This window comes from Asterias amurensis, chromosome 8 (assembly GCF_032118995.1).
Source record: "Asterias amurensis chromosome 8, ASM3211899v1".
Taxonomy (NCBI): Eukaryota; Metazoa; Echinodermata; class Asteroidea; order Forcipulatida; family Asteriidae; genus Asterias; species Asterias amurensis.
In genome coordinates, this window is record NC_092655.1 from 10,238,666 (window position 1) to 10,257,576 (window position 18,911).

The following is an 18,911-nucleotide window of genomic DNA, read 5'->3' on the forward strand; positions in this document are numbered from 1 at the left end:
CCCCGGGCAGGGAAAAGAGAAGAGCGGCCATCTTGTTTTTCTAATAGTCAATTATGGAAATCGCGTTTTGACGGTGCAAATCGACCAAGTTGAGCATCCTGAACAGCTTTCCTGTGTGGAGTCATGCAAAATTCGCAAAACCTTGGGAATTACAACTTTTTGGTGCAAAAGTGACGTCATAATTTGACCAAAAATCGTCGATTACCGCCAAAGTAAAACATTGACGGGGTTCAAATTTGCACCGGCACACTCGAGTGGGGTATCCGCAAGAAGTAATCACGCTAATTCGGCTTTTCAGGAGCTCGAAAATTAAAAAGTTTATTCCCCGGGCAGGGAAAAGGGAAGAGCGGCCATCTTGTTTTTCTAATAGTCAACTCTGGAAATCGCGTTTTGACGGTGCAAATCGACCAAGTTGAGCATTCTGAACAACTTTCCTGTGTGGAGTCATGCAAAATTCGCAAAACCTTGGGAATTACAACTTTTTGGTGCAAAAGTGCCGTCATCATTTGACCAAAAATCTTCGATAACCGCCAAAGTAAAACATTGACGGGGTTCAAATTTGCACCGGCACACTCGAGTGGGGTATCCGCAAGAAGTAATCACGCTAATTCGGTTTTTCGGGGTGCCACGAAAATTAAAAAGTTTATTCCCCGGCCAGGTAAAAGGGAAGAGCGGCCATCTTGTTTTTCTAATAGTCAACTCTGGAAATCGCGTTTTGACGGTGCAAATCGACCAAGTTGAGCATCCTGAACAACTTTCCTGTTTGGAGTCATGCAAAATTCGCAAAACCTTGGGATTTACAACTCTTTGGTGCAAAAGTGACGTCATAATTTGACCCAAAATCGTCGATTACCGCCAAAGTAAAACATTGACGGGGTTCAAATTTGCACCGGCACACTCGAGTGGGGTATCCGCAAGAAGTAATCACGCTAATTCGGCTTTTCGGGAGCTCGAAAATTAAAAAGTTTATTCCCCGGGCAGAGAAAAGGGAAGAGCGGCCATCTTGTTTTTCTAATAGTCAACTCTGGAAATCGCGTTTTGACGGTGCAAATCGACCAAGTTGAGCATCCTAAACAACTTTCCTGTGTGGAGTCATGCAAAATTCGCAAAACCTTGGGAATTACAACTTTTTGGTGCAAAAATGACGTCATAATTTGACCAAAAATCTTCGATTACCGCCAAAGTAAAACATTGACGGGGTTCAAATTTGCACCGGCACACTCGGGTGGGGTATCCGCAAGAAGTAATCACGCTAATTCGGTTTTTCGGGGTGCCACGAAAATTAAAAAGTTTATTCCCCGGCCAGGTAAAAGGGAAGAGCGGCCATCTTGTTTTTCTAATAGTCAACTCTGGAAATCGCGTTTTGACGGTGCAAATCGACCAAGTTGAGCATCCTGAACAACTTTCCTGTGTGGAGTCATGCAAAATTCGCAAAACCTTGGGAATTACAACTTTTTGGTGCAAAAGTGACGTCATCATTTGACAAAAATCGTCGATTACCGCCAAAGTAAAACATTGACGGGGTTCAAATTTGCACCGGCACACTCGAGTGGGGTATCCGCAAGAAGTAATCACGCTAATTCGGCTATTTGGGAGCTCGAAAATTAAAAAGTTTTTTCACCGGGCAGGGAAAAGGGAAGAGCGGCCATCTTGTTTTTCTAATAGTCAACTCTGGAAATCGCGTTTTGACGGTGCAAATCGACCAAGTTGAGCATCTTAAACAACTTTCCTGTGTGGAGTCATGCAAAATTCGCAAAACCTTGGGAATTACAACTTTTTGGTGCAAAAGTGACGTCATAATTTGACCAAAAATCTTCGATAACCGCCAAAGTAAAACATTGACGGGGTTCAAATTTGCACCGGCACACTCGGGTGGGGTATCCGCAATAAGTAATCACGCTAATTCGGTTTTTCGGGGTGCCACGAAAATTAAAAAGTTTATTCCCCGGCCAGGTAAAAGGGAAGAGCGGCCATCTTGTTTTTCTAATAGTCAACTCTGGAAATCGCGTTTTGACGGTGCAAATCGACCAAGTTGAGCATTCTGAACAACTTTCGTGTGTGGAGTCATGCAAAATTCGCAAAACCTTGGGAATTACAACTTTTTGGTGCAAAAGTGACGTCATCATTTGACCAAAAATCGTCGATTACCGCCAAAGTTAAACATTGACGGGGTTCAAATTTGCACCGGCACACTCGAGTGGGGTATCCGCAAGAAGTAATCACGCTAATTCGGTTTTTCGGGGTGCCACGAAAATTAAAAAGTTTATTCCCCGGCCAGGTAAAAGGGAAGAGCGGCCATCTTGTTTTTCTAATAGTCAACTCTGGAAATCGCGTTTTGACGGTGCAAATCGACCAAGTTGAGCATTCTGAACAACTTTCCTGTGTGGAGTCATGCAAAATTCGCAAAACCTTGGGAATTACAACTTTTTTGTGCAAAAGTGACGTCATATATTGACCAAAAATCGTCGATTACCGCCAAAGTAAAACATTGGCGTGGTTCAAGTTTGCACCGGCACACTCGGGTGGGGTATCCGCAAGAAGTAATCACGCTAGTTCGGCTTTTCGGGGTGCCACGAAAATTAAAAAGTTTATTCCCCGGCCAGGTAAAAGGGAAGAGCGGCCATCTTGTTTTTCTAATAGTCAACTCTGGAAATCGCGTTTTGACGGTGCAAATCGACCAAGTTGAGCATCCTGAACAACTTTCCTGTGTGGAGTCATGCAAAATTCGCAAAACCTTGGGAATTACAACTTTTTGGTGCAAAAGTGACGTCATATATTGACCAAAAATCGTCGATTACCGCCAAAGTAAAACATTGACGGGGTTCAAATTTGCACCGGCACACTCGAGTAGGGTATCCGCAAGAAGTAATAACGCTAATTCGGCTATTTGGGAGCTCGAAAATTAAAAAGTTTCTTCACCGGGCAGGGAAAAGGGAAGAGCGGCCATCTTGTTTTTCTAATAGTCAACTCTGGAAATCGCGTTTTGACGGTGCAAATCGACCAAGTTGAGCATCCTAAACAACTTTCCTGTGTGGAGTCATGCAAAATTCGCAAAACCTTGGGAATTACAACTTTTTGGTGCAAAAGTGACGTCATAATTTGACCAAAAATCTTCGATAACCGCCAAAGTAAAACATTGACGGGGTTCAAATTTGCACCGGCACACTAGGGTGGGGTATCCGCAATAAGTAATCACGCTAATTCGGCTTTTCGGGAGCTCGAAAATTAAAAAGTTTATTCCCCGAGCAGGGAAAAGGGAAGAGCGGCCATCTTGTTTTTCTAATAGTCAACTCTGGAAATCGCGTTTTGACGGTGCTAATCGACCAAGTTGAGCATTCTGAACAACTTTCCTGTGTGGAGTCATGCACAATTCGCAAAACCTTGGGAATTACAACTTTTTGGTGCAAAAGTGACGTCATCATTTGACCAAAATTCTTCGATAACCGCCAAAGTAAAACATTGACGGGGTTCAAATTTGCACCGGCACACCCGAGTGGGGTATCCGCAAGAAGTAATCACGCTAATTCGGTTTTTCGGGGTGCCACGAAAATTAAAAAGTTTATTCCCCGGCCAGGTAAAAGGGAAGAGCGGCCATCTTGTTTTTCTAATAGTCAACTCTGGAAATCGCGTTTTGACGGTGCAAATCGACCAAGTTGAGCATCCTGAACAACTTTCCTGTTTGGAGTCATGCAAAATTCGCAAAACCTTGGGATTTACAACTTTTTGGTGCAAAAGTGACGTCATAATTTGACCCAAAATCGTCGATTACCGCCAAAGTAAAACATTGACGGGGTTCAAATTTGCACCGGCACACTCGAGTGGGGTATCCGCAAGAAGTAATCACGCTAATTCGGCTTTTCGGGAGCTCGAAAATTAAAAAGTTTATTCCCCGGGCAGAGAAAAGGGAAGAGCGGCCATCTTGTTTTTCTAATAGTCAACTCTGGAAATCGCGTTTTGACGGTGCAAATCGACCAAGTTGAGCATCCTAAACAACTTTCCTGTGTGGAGTCATGCAAAATTCGCAAAACCTTGGGAATTACAACTTTTTGGTGCAAAAGTGACGTCATAATTTGACCAAAAATCTTCGATTACCGCCAAAGTAAAACATTGACGGGGTTCAAATTTGCACCGGCACACTCGGGTGCAGTATCCGCAAGAAGTAATCACGCTAATTCGGTTTTTCGGGGTGCCACGAAAATTAAAAAGTTTATTCCCCGGCCAGGTAAAAGGGAAGAGCGGCCATCTTGTTTTTCTAATAGTCAACTCTGGAAATCGCGTTTTGACGGTGCAAATCGACCAAGTTGAGCATCCTGAACAACTTTCCTGTGTGGAGTCATGCAAAATTCGCAAAACCTTGGGAATTACAACCTTTTTGGTGCAAAAGTGACGTCATCATTTGACCAAAAATCGTCGATTACCGCCAAAGTAAAACATTGACGGGGTTCAAATTTGCACCGGCACACTCGAGTGGGGTATCCGCAAGAAGTAATAACGCTAATTCGGCTATTTGGGAGCTCGAAAATTAAAAAGTTTATTCACCGGGCAGGGAAAAGGGAAGAGCGGCCATCTTGTTTTTCTAATAGTCAACTCTGGAAATCGCGTTTTGACGGTGCAAATCGACCAAGTTGAGCATCTTAAACAACTTTCCTGTGTGGAGTCATGCAAAATTCGCAAAACCTTGGGAATTACAACTTTTTGGTGCAAAAGTGACGTCATAATTTGACCAAAAATCTTCGATAACCGCCAAAGTAAAACATTGACGGGGTTCAAATTTGCACCGGCACACTCGAGTGGGGTATCCGCAAGAAGTAATAACGCTAATTCGGCTATTTGGGAGCTCGAAAATTAAAAAGTTTTTTCACCGGGCAGGGAAAAGGGAAGAGCGGCCATCTTGTTTTTCTAATAGTCAACTCTGGAAATCGCGTTTTGAAGGTGCAAATCGACCAAGTTGAGCATCTTAAACAACTTTCCTGTGTGGAGTCATGCAAAATTCGCAAAACCTTGGGAATTACAACTTTTTGGTGCAAAAGTGACGTCATAATTTGACCAAAAATCTTCGATAACCGCCAAAGTAAAACATTGACGGGGTTCAAATTTGCACCGGCACACTCGGGTGGGGTATCCGCAAGAAGTAATCACGCTAATTCGGTTTTTCGGGGAGCCACGAAAATTAAAAAGTTTATTCCCCGGCCAGGTAAAAGGGAAGAGCGGCCATCTTGTTTTTCTAATAGTCAACTCTGGAAATCGCGTTTTGACGGTGCAAATCGACCAAGTTGAGCATTCTGAACAACTTTCCTGTGTGGAGTCATGCAAAATTCGCAAAACCTTGGGAATTACAACTTTTTTGTGCAAAAGTGACGTCATATATTGACCAAAAATCGTCGATTACCGCCAAAGTAAAACATTGGCGTGGATCAAGTTTGCACCGGCACACTCGGGTGGGGTATCCGCAAGAAGTAATCACGCTAGTTCGGCTTTTCGGGGTGCCACGAAAATTAAAAAGTTTATTCCCCGGCCAGGTAAAGGGAAGAGCGGCCATCTTGTTTTTCTAATAGTCAACTCTGGAAATCGCGTTTTGACGGTGCAAATCGACCAAGTTGAGCATCCTGAACAACTTTCCTGTGTGGAGTCATGCAAAATTCGCAAAACCTTGGGAATTACAACTTTTTGGTGCAAAAGTGACGTCATCATTTGACCAAAAATCGTCGATTACCGCCAAAGTAAAACATTGACGGGGTTCAAATTTGCACCGGCACACTCGAGTGGGGTATCCGCAAGAAGTAATAACGCTAATTCGGCTATTTGGGAGCTCGAAAATTAAAAAGTTTATTCACCGGGCAGGGAAAAGGGAAGAGCGGCCATCTTGTTTTTCTAATAGTCAACTCTGGAAATCGCGTTTTGACGGTGCAAATCGACCAAGTTGAGCATCCTAAACACCTTTCCTGTGTGGAGTCATGCAAAATTCGCAAAACCTTGGGAATTACAACTTTTTGGTGCAAAAGTGACGTCATAATTTGACCAAAAATCTTCGATAACCGCCAAAGTAAAACATTGACGGGGTTCAAATTTGCACCGGCACACTCGGGTGGGGTATCCGCAAGAAGTAATCACGCTAATTCAGTTTTTCGGGGTGCCACGAAAATTAAACAGGTTTGTTCCCCGGGCAGGAAAAAGGGAAGAGCGGCCATCTTGTTTTTCTAATAGTCAACTCTGGAAATCGCGTTTTGACGGTGCAAATCGACCAAGTTGAGCATCCTAAACAACTTTCCTGTGTGGAGTCATGCAAAATTCGCAAAACCTTGGGAATTACAACTTTTTGGTGCAAAAGTGACGTCATAATTTGACCAAAAATCTTCGATAACCGCCAAAGTAAAACATTGACGGGGTTCAAATTTGCACCGGCACACTCGGGTGGGGTATCCGCAATAAGTAATCACGCTAATTCGGTTTTTCGGGGTGCCACGAAAATTAAAAAGTTTATTCCCCGGCCAGGTAAAAGGGAAGAGCGGCCATCTTGTTTTTCTAATAGTCAACTCTGGAAATCGCGTTTTGACGGTGCAAATCGACCAAGTTGAGCATTCTGAACAACTTTCGTGTGTGGAGTCATGCAAAATTCGCAAAACCTTGGGAATTACAACTTTTTGATGCAAAAGTGACGTCATAATTTGACCAAAAATCGTCGATTACCGCCAAAGTAAAACATTGACGGGGTTCAAATTTGCACCGGCACACTCGAGTGGGGTATCCGCAAGAAGTAATCACGCTAATTCGGTTTTTCGGGGTGCCACGAAAATTAAAAAGTTTATTCCCCGGCCAGGTAAAAGGGAAGAGCGGCCATCTTGTTTTTCTAATAGTCAACTCTGGAAATCGCGTTTTGACGGTGCAAATCGACCAAGTTGAGCATCCTGAACAACTTTCCTGTGTGGAGTCATGCAAAATTCGCAAAACCTTGGGAATTACAACTTTTTGGTGCAAAAGTGACGTCATATATTGACCAAAAATCGTCGATTACCGCCAAAGTAAAACCTTGGCGTGCTTCAAATTTGCACCGGCACACTCGGGTGGGGTATCCGCGTGAAGTAATCACGCTAATTCGGCTTTTTGGGGTGCCTCGAAAATTAAAAAGGTTATTCCCCGGGCAGGGAAAAGGGAAGAGCGGCAATCTTGTTTTTCTAATAGTCAACTCTGGAAATCGCGTTTTGACGGTGCAAATCGACCAAGTTGAGCATCCTGAACAACTTTCCTGTGTGGAGTCATGCAAAATTCGCAAAACCTTGGGATTTACAACTTTTTGGTGCAAAAGTGACGTCATAATTTGACCCAAAATCGTCGATTACCGCCAAAGTAAAACATTGACGGGGTTCAAATTTGCACCGGCACACTCGGGTGGGGTATCCGCAAGAAGTAATCACGCTAATTCGGCTTTTCGGGAGCTCGAAAATTAAAAAGTTTATTCCCCGAGCAGGGAAAAGGGAAGAGCGGCCATCTTGTTTTTCTAATAGTCAACTCTGGAAATCGCGTTTTGACGGTGCAAATCGACCAAGTTGATTATCCTGAACAACTTTCCTGTGTGGAGTCATGCAAAATTCGCAAAACCTTGGGAATTACAACTTTTTGGTGCAAAAGTGACGTCATAATTTGACCAAAAATCGTCGATTACCGCCAAAGTAAAACATTGACGGGGTTCAAATTTGCACTGGCACACTCGGGTGGGGTATCCGCAAGAAGTAATCACGCTAATTCAGTTTTTCGGGGTGCCACGAAAATTAAAAAGGTTTGTTCCCCGGGCAGGAAAAAGGGAAGAGCGGCCATCTTGTTTTTCTAATAGTCAACTCTGGAAATCGCGTTTTGACGTTGCAAATCGACCAAGTTGAGCATTCTGAACAACTTTCCTGTGTGGAGTCATGCAAAATTCGCAAAACCTTGGGAATTACAACTTTTTGGTGCAAAAGTGACGTCATAATTTGACCAAAAATCTTAGATTACCGCCAAAGTAAAACATTGACGGGGTTCAAATTTGCACCGGCACACTCGAGTGGGGTATCCGCAAGAAGTAATCACGCTAATTCGGCTTTTCGGGAGCTTGAAAATTAAAAAGTTTATTCCCCGGGCAGGGAAAAGGGAAGAGCGGCCATCTTGTTTTTCTAATAGTCAACTCTGGAAATCGCGTTTTGACGGTGCAAATCGACCAAGTTGAGCATCCTGAACAACTTTCCTGTGTGGAGTCATGCAAAATTCGCAAAACCTTGGGAATTACAACTTTTTGGTGCAAAAGTGACGTCATAATTTGACCAAAAATCTTCCATTACCGCCAAAGTAAAACATTGACGGGGTTCAAATTTGCACTGGCACACTCGGGTGGGGTATCCGCAAGAAGTAATCACGCTAATTCAGTTTTTCGGGGTGCCACGAAAATTAAACAGGTTTGTTCCCCGGGCAGGAAAAAGGGAAGAGCGGCCATCTTGTTTTTCTAATAGTCAACTCTGGAAATCGCGTTTTGACGGTGCAAATCGACCAAGTTGAGCATCCTGAACAACTTTCCTGTGTGGAGTCATGCAAAATTCGCAAAACCTTGGGAATTACAACTTTTTGGTGGAAAAGTGACGTCATAATTTGACCAAAAATCGTCGATTACCGCCAAAGTAAATCATTGACGGGGTTCAAATTTGCACCGGTACACTCGAGTGGGGTATCCGCAAGAAGTAATCACGCTAGTTCGGCTTTTCGGGGTGCCTCGAAAATTAAAAAGGTTATTCCCCGGGCAGGGAAAAAGGAAGAGCGGCCATCTTGTTTTTCTAATAGTCAACTCTGGAAATCGCGTTTTGACGGTGAGAATCGATCAAGTTGAGCATCCTGAACAACTTTCCCGTTTGGAGTCATGCAAAATTCGCAAAACCTAGGGAATTACAACTTTTTTGTGCAAAAGTGACGTCATATATTGACCAAAAATCGTCGATTACCGCCAAAGTAAAACATTGGCGTGGTTCAAGTTTGCACCGGCACACTCGGGTGGGGTATCCGCTAGAAGTAATCACGCTAGTTCGGCTTTTCGGGGTGCCACGAAAATTAAAAAGGTTATTCCCCGGGCAGGAAAAAGGGAAGAGCGGCCATCTTGTTTTTCTAATAGTCAACTCTGGAAATCGCGTTTTGACGGTGCAAATCGACCAAGTTGAGCATTCTGAACAACTTTCGTGTGTGGAGTCATGCAAAATTCGCAAAACCTTGGGAATTACAACTTTTTGGTGCAAAAGTGACGTCATCATTTGACCAAAAATCGTCGATTACCGCCAAAGTAAAACATTGACGGGGTTCAAATTTGCACCGGCACACTCGAGTGGGGTATCCGCAAGAAGTAATCACGCTAATTCGGCTTTTCGGGAGCTTGAAAATTAAAAAGTTTATTCCCCGGGCAGGGAAAAGGGAAGAGCGGCCATCTTGTTTTTCTAATAGTCAACTCTGGAAATCGCGTTTTGACGGTGCAAATCGACCAAGTTGAGCATCCTGAACAACTTTCCTGTGTGGAGTCATGCAAAATTCGCAAAACCTTGGGAATTACAACTTTTTGGTGGAAAAGTGACGTCATAATTTGACCAAAAATCGTCGATTACCGCCAAAGTAAATCATTGACGGGGTTCAAATTTGCACCGGTACACTCGAGTGGGGTATCCGCAAGAAGTAATCACGCTAGTTCGGCTTTTCGGGGTGCCTCGAAAATTAAAAAGGTTATTCCCCGGGCAGGGAAAAAGGAAGAGCGGCCATCTTGTTTTTCTAATAGTCAACTCTGGAAATCGCGTTTTGACGGTGAGAATCGATCAAGTTGAGCATCCTGAACAACTTTCCCGTGTGGAGTCATGCAAAATTCGCAAAACCTAGGGAATTACAACTTTTTTGTGCAAAAGTGACGTCATATATTGACCAAAAATCGTCGATTACCGCCAAAGTAAAACATTGGCGTGGTTCAAGTTTGCACCGGCACACTCGGGTGGGGTATCCGCTAGAAGTAATCACGCTAGTTCGGCTTTTCGGGGTGCCACGAAAATTAAAAAGGTTATTCCCCGGGCAGGAAAAAGGGAAGAGCGGCCATCTTGTTTTTCTAATAGTCAACTCTGGAAATCGCGTTTTGACGGTGCAAATCGACCAAGTTGAGCATCCTGAACAACTTTCCTGTGTGGAGTCATGCAAAATTCGCAAAACCTAGGGAATTACAACTTTTTGGTGCAAAAGTGACGTCATAATTTGACCAAAAATCTTAGATTACCGCCAAAGTAAAACATTGACGGGGTTCAAATTTGCACCGGCACACTCGAGTGGGGTATCCGCAAGAAGTAATCACGCTAGTTCGGCTTTTCGGGGTGCCTCGAAAATTAAAAAGGTTATTCCCCGGGCAGGGAAAAAGGAAGAGCGGCCATCTTGTTTTTCTAATAGTCAACTCTGGAAATCGCGTTTTGACGGTGAGAATCGATCAAGTTGAGCATCCTGAACAACTTTCCCGTGTGGAGTCATGCAAAATTCGCAAAACCTAGGGAATTACAACTTTTTTGTGCAAAAGTGACGTCATATATTGACCAAAAATCGTCGATTACCGCCAAAGTAAAACATTGGCGTGGTTCAAGTTTGCACCGGCACACTCGGGTGGGGTATCCGCAAGAAGTAATCACGCTAGTTCGGCTTTTCGGGGTGCCACGAAAATTAAAAAGGTTATTCCCCGGGCAGGAAAAAGGGAAGAGCGGCCATCTTGTTTTTCTAATAGTCAACTCTGGAAATCGCGTTTTGACGGTGCAAATCGACCAAGTTGAGCATCCTGAACAACTTTCCTGTGTGGAGTCATGCAAAATTCGCAAAACCTAGGGAATTACAACTTTTTGGTGCAAAAGTGACGTCATAATTTGACCAAAAATCTTAGATTACCGCCAAAGTAAAACATTGACGGGGTTCAAAAATGCACCGGCACACTCGAGTGGGGTATCCTCAAGAAGTATCACGCTAATTCGGCTATTCGTGAGCTCGAAAATTAAAAAGTTTATTCCCCGGGCAGAGAAAAGGGAAGAGCGGCCATCTTGTTTTTCTAATAGTCAACTCTGGAAATCGCGTTTTGACGGTGCAAATCGACCAAGTTGAGCATCCTAAACAACTTTCCTGTGTGGAGTCATGCAAAATTCGCAAAAACCTTGGGAATTACAACTTTTTGGTGCAAAAGTGACGTCATAATTTGACCAAAAATCTTCGATTACCGCCAAAGTAAAACATTGACGGGGTTCAAATTTGCACCGGCACACTCGGGTGGGGTATCCGCAAGAAGTAATCACGCTAATTCGGTTTTTCGGGGTGCCACGAAAATTAAAAAGTTTATTCCCCGGCGAGGTAAAAGGGAAGAGCGGCCATCTTGTTTTTCTAATAGTCAACTCTGGAAATCGCGTTTTGACGGTGCAAATCGACCAAGTTGAGCATCCTGAACAACTTTCCTGTGTGGAGTCATGCAAAATTCGCAAAACCTTGGGAATTACAACTTTTTGGTGCAAAAGTGACGTCATCATTTGACCAAAAATCGTCGATTACCGCCAAAGTAAAACATTGACGGGGTTCAAATTTGCACCGGCACACTCGAGTGGGGTATCCGCAAGAAGTAATCACGCTAATTCGGCTATTCGGGAGCTCGAAAATTAAAAAGTTTATTCACCGGGCAGGGAAAAGGGAAGAGCGGCCATCTTGTTTTTCTAATAGTCAACTCTGGAAATCGCGTCTTGACGGTGCAAATCGACCAAGTTGAGCATTCTGAACAACTTTCCTGTGTGGAGTCATGCAAAATTCGCAAAACCTTGGGAATTACAACTTTTTGGTGCAAAAGTGACGTCATCATTTGACCAAAAATCGTCGATTACCGCCAAAGTAAAACATTGACGGGGTTCAAATTTGCACCGGCACACTCGAGTGGGGTATCCGCAAGAAGTAATCACGCTAATTCGGTTTTTCGGGGTGCCACGAAAATTAAAAAGTTTATTCCCCGGCCAGGTAATAGGGAAGAGCGGCCATCTTGTTTTTCTAATAGTCAACTCTGGAAATCGCGTTTTGACGGTGCAAATCGACCAAGTTGAGCATCCTGAACAACTTTCCTGTGTGGAGTCATGCAAAATTCGCAAAACCTTGGGAATTACAACGTTTTGGTGCAAAAGTGACGTCATATATTGACCAAAAATCGTCGATTACCGCCAAAGTAAAACCTTGGCGTGCTTCAAATTTGCACCGGCACACTCGGGTGGGGTATCCGCGTGAAGTAATCACGCTAATTCGGCTTTTCGGGGTGCCTCGAAAATTAAAAAGGTTATTCCCCGGGCAGGGAAAAGGGAAGAGCGGCCATCTTGTTTTTCTAATAGTCAACTCTGGAAATCGCGTTTTGACGGTGCAAATCGACCAAGTTGAGCATCCTGAACAACTTTCCTGTGTGGAGTCATGCAAAATTCGCAAAACCTTGGGATTTACAACTTTTTGGTGCAAAAGTGACGTCATAATTTGACCCAAAATCGTCGATTGCCGCCAAAGTAAAACATTGACGGGGTTCAAATTTGCACCGGCACACTCGAGTGGAGTATCCGCAAGAAGTAATCACGCTAATTCGGCTTTTCGGGAGCTCGAAAATTAAAAAGTTTATTCCCCGAGCAGGGAAAAGGGAAGAGCGGCCATCTTGTTTTTCTAATAGTCAACTCTGGAAATCGCGTTTTGACGGTGCAATTCGACCAAGTTGAGCATCCTGAACAACTTTCCTGTGTGGAGTCATGCAAAATTCGCAAAACCTTAGGAATTACAACTTTTTGGTGCAAAAGTGACGTCATAATAAGCTCCAAAAATCTTCGATTACCGCCAAAGTAAAACATTGACGGGGTTCAAATTTGCACCGGCACACTCGGGTGGGGTATCCGCAAGAAGTAATCACGCTAATTCGGTTTTTCGGGGTCCCACGAAAATTAAAAAGGTTATTCCCGGGCAGGGAGAAGGGAACAGCGGCCATCTTGTTTTTCTAAGAGTCAACTCTGGAAATCGCGTTTTGACGGTGCGAATCGACCAAGTTGAGCATCCTGAACAACTTTCCTGTGTGGAGTCATGCAAAATTCGCAAAACCTTAGGAATTACAACTTTTTGGTGCAAAAGTGACGTCATAATTTGACCAAAAATCGTCGATTACCGCCAAAGTAAAACATTGACGGGGTTCAAATTTGCACCGGCACACTCGGGTGGGGTATCCGCAATAAGTAATCACGCTAATTCGGTTTTTCGGGGTGCCACGAAAATTAAAAAGTTTATTCCCCGGCCAGGTAAAAGGGAAGAGCGGCCATCTTGTTTTTCTAATAGTCAACTCTGGAAATCGCGTTTTGACGGTGCAAATCGACCAAGTTGAGCATTCTGAACAACTTTCGTGTGTGGAGTCATGCAAAATTCGCAAAACCTTGGGAATTACAACTTTTTGGTGCAAAAGTGACGTCATCATTTGACCCAAAATCGTCGATTACCGCCAAAGTAAAACATTGACGGGGTTCAAATTTGCACCGGCACACTCGAGTGGGGTATCCGCAAGAAGTAATCACGCTAATTCGGTTTTTCGGGGTGCCACGAAAATTAAAAAGTTTATTCCCCGGCCAGGTAAAAGGGAAGAGCGGCCATCTTGTTTTTCTAATAGTCAACTCTGGAAATCGCGTTTTGACGGTGCAAATCGACCAAGTTGAGCATCCTGAACAACTTTCCTGTGTGGAGTCATGCAAAATTCGCAAAACCTTGGGAATTACAACTTTTTGGTGCAAAAGTGACGTCATATATTGACCAAAAATCGTCGATTACCGCCAAAGTAAAACCTTGGCGTGTTTCAAATTTGCACCGGCACACTCGGGTGGGGTATCCGCGTGAAGTAATCACGCTAATTCGGCTTTTCGGGGTGCCTCGAAAATTAAAAAGGTTATTCCCCGGGCAGGGAAAAGAAAAGAGCGGCAATCTTGTTTTTCTAATAGTCAACTCTGGAAATCGCGTTTTGACGGTGCAAATCGACCAAGTTGAGCATCCTGAACAACTTTCCTGTGTGGAGTCATGCAAAATTCGCAAAACCTTGGGATTTACAACTTTTTGGTGCAAAAGTGACGTCATAATTTGACCCAAAATCGTCGATTACCGCCAAAGTAAAACATTGACGGGGTTCAAATTTGCACCGGCACACTCGAGTGGGGTATCCGCAAGAAGTAATCACGCTAATCGGCTTTTCGGGAGCTCGAAAATTAAAAAGTTTATTCCCCGAGCAGGGAAAAGGGAAGAGCGGCCATCTTGTTTTTCTAATAGTCAACTCTGGAAATCGCGTTTTGACGGTGCAAATCGACCAAGTTGATTATCCTGAACAACTTTCCTGTGTGGAGTCATGCAAAATTCGCAAAACCTTGGGAGTTACAACTTTTTGGTGCAAAAGTGACGTCATAATTTGACCAAAAATCGTCGATTACCGCCAAAGTAAAACATTGACGGGGTTCAAATTTGCACTGGCACACTCGGGTGGGGTATCCGCAAGAAGTAATCACGCTAATTCAGTTTTTCGGGGTGCCACGAAAATTAAAAAGGTTTGTTCCCCGGGCAGGAAAAAGGGAAGAGCGGCCATCTTGTTTTTCTAATAGTCAACTCTGGAAATCGCGTTTTGACGTTGCAAATCGACCAAGTTGAGCATTCTGAACAACTTTCCTGTGTGGAGTCATGCAAAATTCGCAAAACCTTGGGAATTACAACTTTTTGGTGCAAAAGTGACGTCATAATTTGACCAAAAATCTTAGATTACCGCCAAAGTAAAACATTGACGGGGTTCAAATTTGCACCGGCACACTCGAGTGGGGTATCCGCAAGAAGTAATCACGCTAATTCGGCTTTTCGGGAGCTTGAAAATTAAAAAGTTTATTCCCCGGGCAGGGAAAAGGGAAGAGCGGCCATCTTGTTTTTCTAATAGTCAACTCTGGAAATCGCGTTTTGACGGTGCAAATCGACCAAGTTGAGCATCCTGAACAACTTTCCTGTGTGGAGTCATGCAAAATTCGCAAAACCTTGGGAATTACAACTTTTTGGTGCAAAAGTGACGTCATAATTTGACCAAAAATCTTCCATTACCGCCAAAGTAAAACATTGACGGGGTTCAAATTTGCACTGGCACACTCGGGTGGGGTATCCGCAAGAAGTAATCACGCTAATTCAGTTTTTCGGGGTGCCACGAAAATTAAACAGGTTTGTTCCCCGGGCAGGAAAAAGGGAAGAGCGGCCATCTTGTTTTTCTAATAGTCAACTCTGGAAATCGCGTTTTGACGGTGCAAATCGACCAAGTTGAGCATCCTGAACAACTTTCCTGTGTGGAGTCATGCAAAATTCGCAAAACCTTGGGAATTACAACTTTTTGGTGGAAAAGTGACGTCATAATTTGACCAAAAATCGTCGATTACCGCCAAAGTAAATCATTGACGGGGTTCAAATTTGCACCGGTACACTCGAGTGGGGTATCCGCAAGAAGTAATCACGCTAGTTCGGCTTTTCGGGGTGCCTCGAAAATTAAAATGGTTATTCCCCGGGCAGGGAAAAAGGAAGAGCGGCCATCTTGTTTTTCTAATAGTCAACTCTGGAAATCGCGTTTTGACGGTGAGAATCGATCAAGTTGAGCATCCTGAACAACTTTCCCGTGTGGAGTCATGCAAAATTCGCAAAACCTAGGGAATTACAACTTTTTTGTGCAAAAGTGACGTCATATATTGACCAAAAATCGTCGATTACCGCCAAAGTAAAACATTGGCGTGGTTCAAGTTTGCACCGGCACACTCGGGTGGGGTATCCGCAAGAAGTAATCACGCTAGTTCGGCTTTTCGGAGTGCCACGAAAATTAAAAAGGTTATTCCCCGGGCAGGAAAAAGGGAAGAGCGGCCATCTTGTTTTTCTAATAGTCAACTCTGGAAATCGCGTTTTGACGGTGCAAATCGACCAAGTTGAGCATCCTGAACAACTTTCCTGTGTGGAGTCATGCAAAATTCGCAAAACCTAGGGAATTACAACTTTTTGGTGCAAAAGTGACGTCATAATTTGACCAAAAATCTTAGATTACCGCCAAAGTAAAACAGTGACGGGGTTCAAATTTGCACCGGCACACTCGAGTGGGGTATCCGCAAGAAGTAATCACGCTAGTTCGGCTTTTCGGGGTGCCTCGAAAATTAAAAAGGTTATTCCCCGGGCAGGGAAAAAGGAAGAGCGGCCATCTTGTTTTTCTAATAGTCAACTCTGGAAATCGCGTTTTGACGGTGAGAATCGATCAAGTTGAGCATCCTGAACAACTTTCCCGTGTGGAGTCATGCAAAATTCGCAAAACCTAGGGAATTACAACTTTTTTGTGCAAAAGTGACGTCATATATTGACCAAAAATCGTCGATTACCGCCAAAGTAAAACATTGGCGTGGTTCAAGTTTGCACCGGCACACTCGGGTGGGGTATCCGCAAGAAGTAATCACGCTAGTTCGGCTTTTCGGGGTGCCACGAAAATTAAAAAGGTTATTCCCCGGGCAGGAAAAAGGGAAGAGCGGCCATCTTGTTTTTCTAATAGTCAACTCTGGAAATCGCGTTTTGACGGTGAGAATCGATCAAGTTGAGCATCCTGAACAACTTTCCCGTGTGGAGTCATGCAAAATTCGCAAAACCTAGGGAATTACAACTTTTTTGTGCAAAAGTGACGTCATATATTGACCAAAAATCGTCGATTACCGCCAAAGTAAAACATTGGCGTGGTTCAAGTTTGCACCGGCACACTCGGGTGGGGTATCCGCAAGAAGTAATCACGCTAGTTCGGCTTTTCGGGGTGTCACGAAAATTAAAAAGGTTATTCCCCGGGCAGGAAAAAGGGAAGAGCGGCCATCTTGTTTTTCTAATAGTCAACTCTGGAAATCGCGTTTTGACGGTGCAAATCGACCAAGTTGAGCATCCTGAACAACTTTCCTGTGTGGAGTCATGCAAAATTCGCAAAACCTAGGGAATTACAACTTTTTGGTGCAAAAGTGACGTCATAATTTGACCAAAAATCTTAGATTACCGCCAAAGTAAAACATTGACGGGGTTCAAATTTGCACCGGCACACTCGAGTGGGGTATCCGCAAGAAGTAATCACGCTAATTCGGCTTTTCGGGAGCTTGAAAATTAAAAAGTTTATTCCTCGGGCAGGGAAAAGGGAAGAGCGGCCATCTTGTTTTTCTAATAGTCAACTCTGGAAATCGCGTTTTGACGGTGCAAATCGACCAAGTTGAGCATCCTGAACAACTTTCCTGTGTGGAGTCATGCAAAATTCGCAAAACCTTGGGAATTACAACTTTTTGGTGCAAAAGTGACGTCATAATTTGACCAAAAATCTTCCATTACCGCCAAAGTAAAACATTGACGGGGTTCAAATTTGCACTGGCACACTCGGGTGGGGTATCCGCAAGAAGTAATCACGCTAATTCAGTTTTTCGGGGTGCCACGAAAATTAAACAGGTTTGTTCCCCGGGCAGGAAAAAGGGAAGAGCGGCCATCTTGTTTTTCTAATAGTCAACTCTGGAAATCGCGTTTTGACGGTGCAAATCGACCAAGTTGAGCATCCTGAACAACTTTCCTGTGTGGAGTCATGCAAAATTCGCAAAACCTTGGGAATTACAACTTTTTGGTGGAAAAGTGACGTCATAATTTGACCAAAAATCGTCGATTACCGCCAAAGTAAATCATTGACGGGGTTCAAATTTGCACCGGTACACTCGAGTGGGGTATCCGCAAGAAGTAATCACGCTAGTTCGGCTTTTCGGGGTGCCTCGAAAATTAAAATGGTTATTCCCCGGGCAGGGAAAAAGGAAGAGCGGCCATCTTGTTTTTCTAATAGTCAACTCTGGAAATCGCGTTTTGACGGTGAGAATCGATCAAGTTGAGCATCCTGAACAACTTTCCCGTGTGGAGTCATGCAAAATTCGCAAAACCTAGGGAATTACAACTTTTTTGTGCAAAAGTGACGTCATATATTGACCAAAAATCGTCGATTACCGCCAAAGTAAAACATTGGCGTGGTTCAAGTTTGCACCGGCACACTCGGGTGGGGTATCCGCAAGAAGTAATCACGCTAGTTCGGCTTTTCGGGGTGCCACGAAAATTAAAAAGGTTATTCCCCGGGCAGGAAAAAGGGAAGAGCGGCCATCTTGTTTTTCTAATAGTCAACTCTGGAAATCGCGTTTTGACGGTGCAAATCGACCAAGTTGAGCATCCTGAACAACTTTCCTGTGTGGAGTCATGCAAAATTCGCAAAACCTAGGGAATTACAACTTTTTGGTGCAAAAGTGACGTCATAATTTGACCAAAAATCGTCGATTACCGCCAAAGTAAAACATTGACGGGGTTCAAATTTGCACCGGCACACTCGAGTGGGGTATCCGCAAGAAGTAATCACGCTAGTTCGGCTTTTCGGGGTGCCTCGAAAATTAAAAAGGTTATTCCCCGGGCAGGGAAAAAGGAAGAGCGGCCATCTTGTTTTTCTAATAGTCAACTCTGGAAATCGCGTTTTGACGGTGAGAATCGATCAAGTTGAGCATCCTGAACAACTTTCCCGTGTGGAGTCATGCAAAATTCGCAAAACCTAGGGAATTACAACTTTTTTGTGCAAAAGTGACGTCATATATTGACCAAAAATCGTCGATTACCGCCAAAGTAAAACATTGGCGTGGTTCAAGTTTGCACCGGCACACTCGGGTGGGGTATCCGCAAGAAGTAATCACGCTAGTTCGGCTTTTCGGGGTGCCACGAAAATTAAAAAGGTTATTCCCCGGGCAGGAAAAAGGGAAGAGCGGCCATCTTGTTTTTCTAATAGTCAACTCTGGAAATCGCGTTTTGACGGTGCAAATCGACCAAGTTGA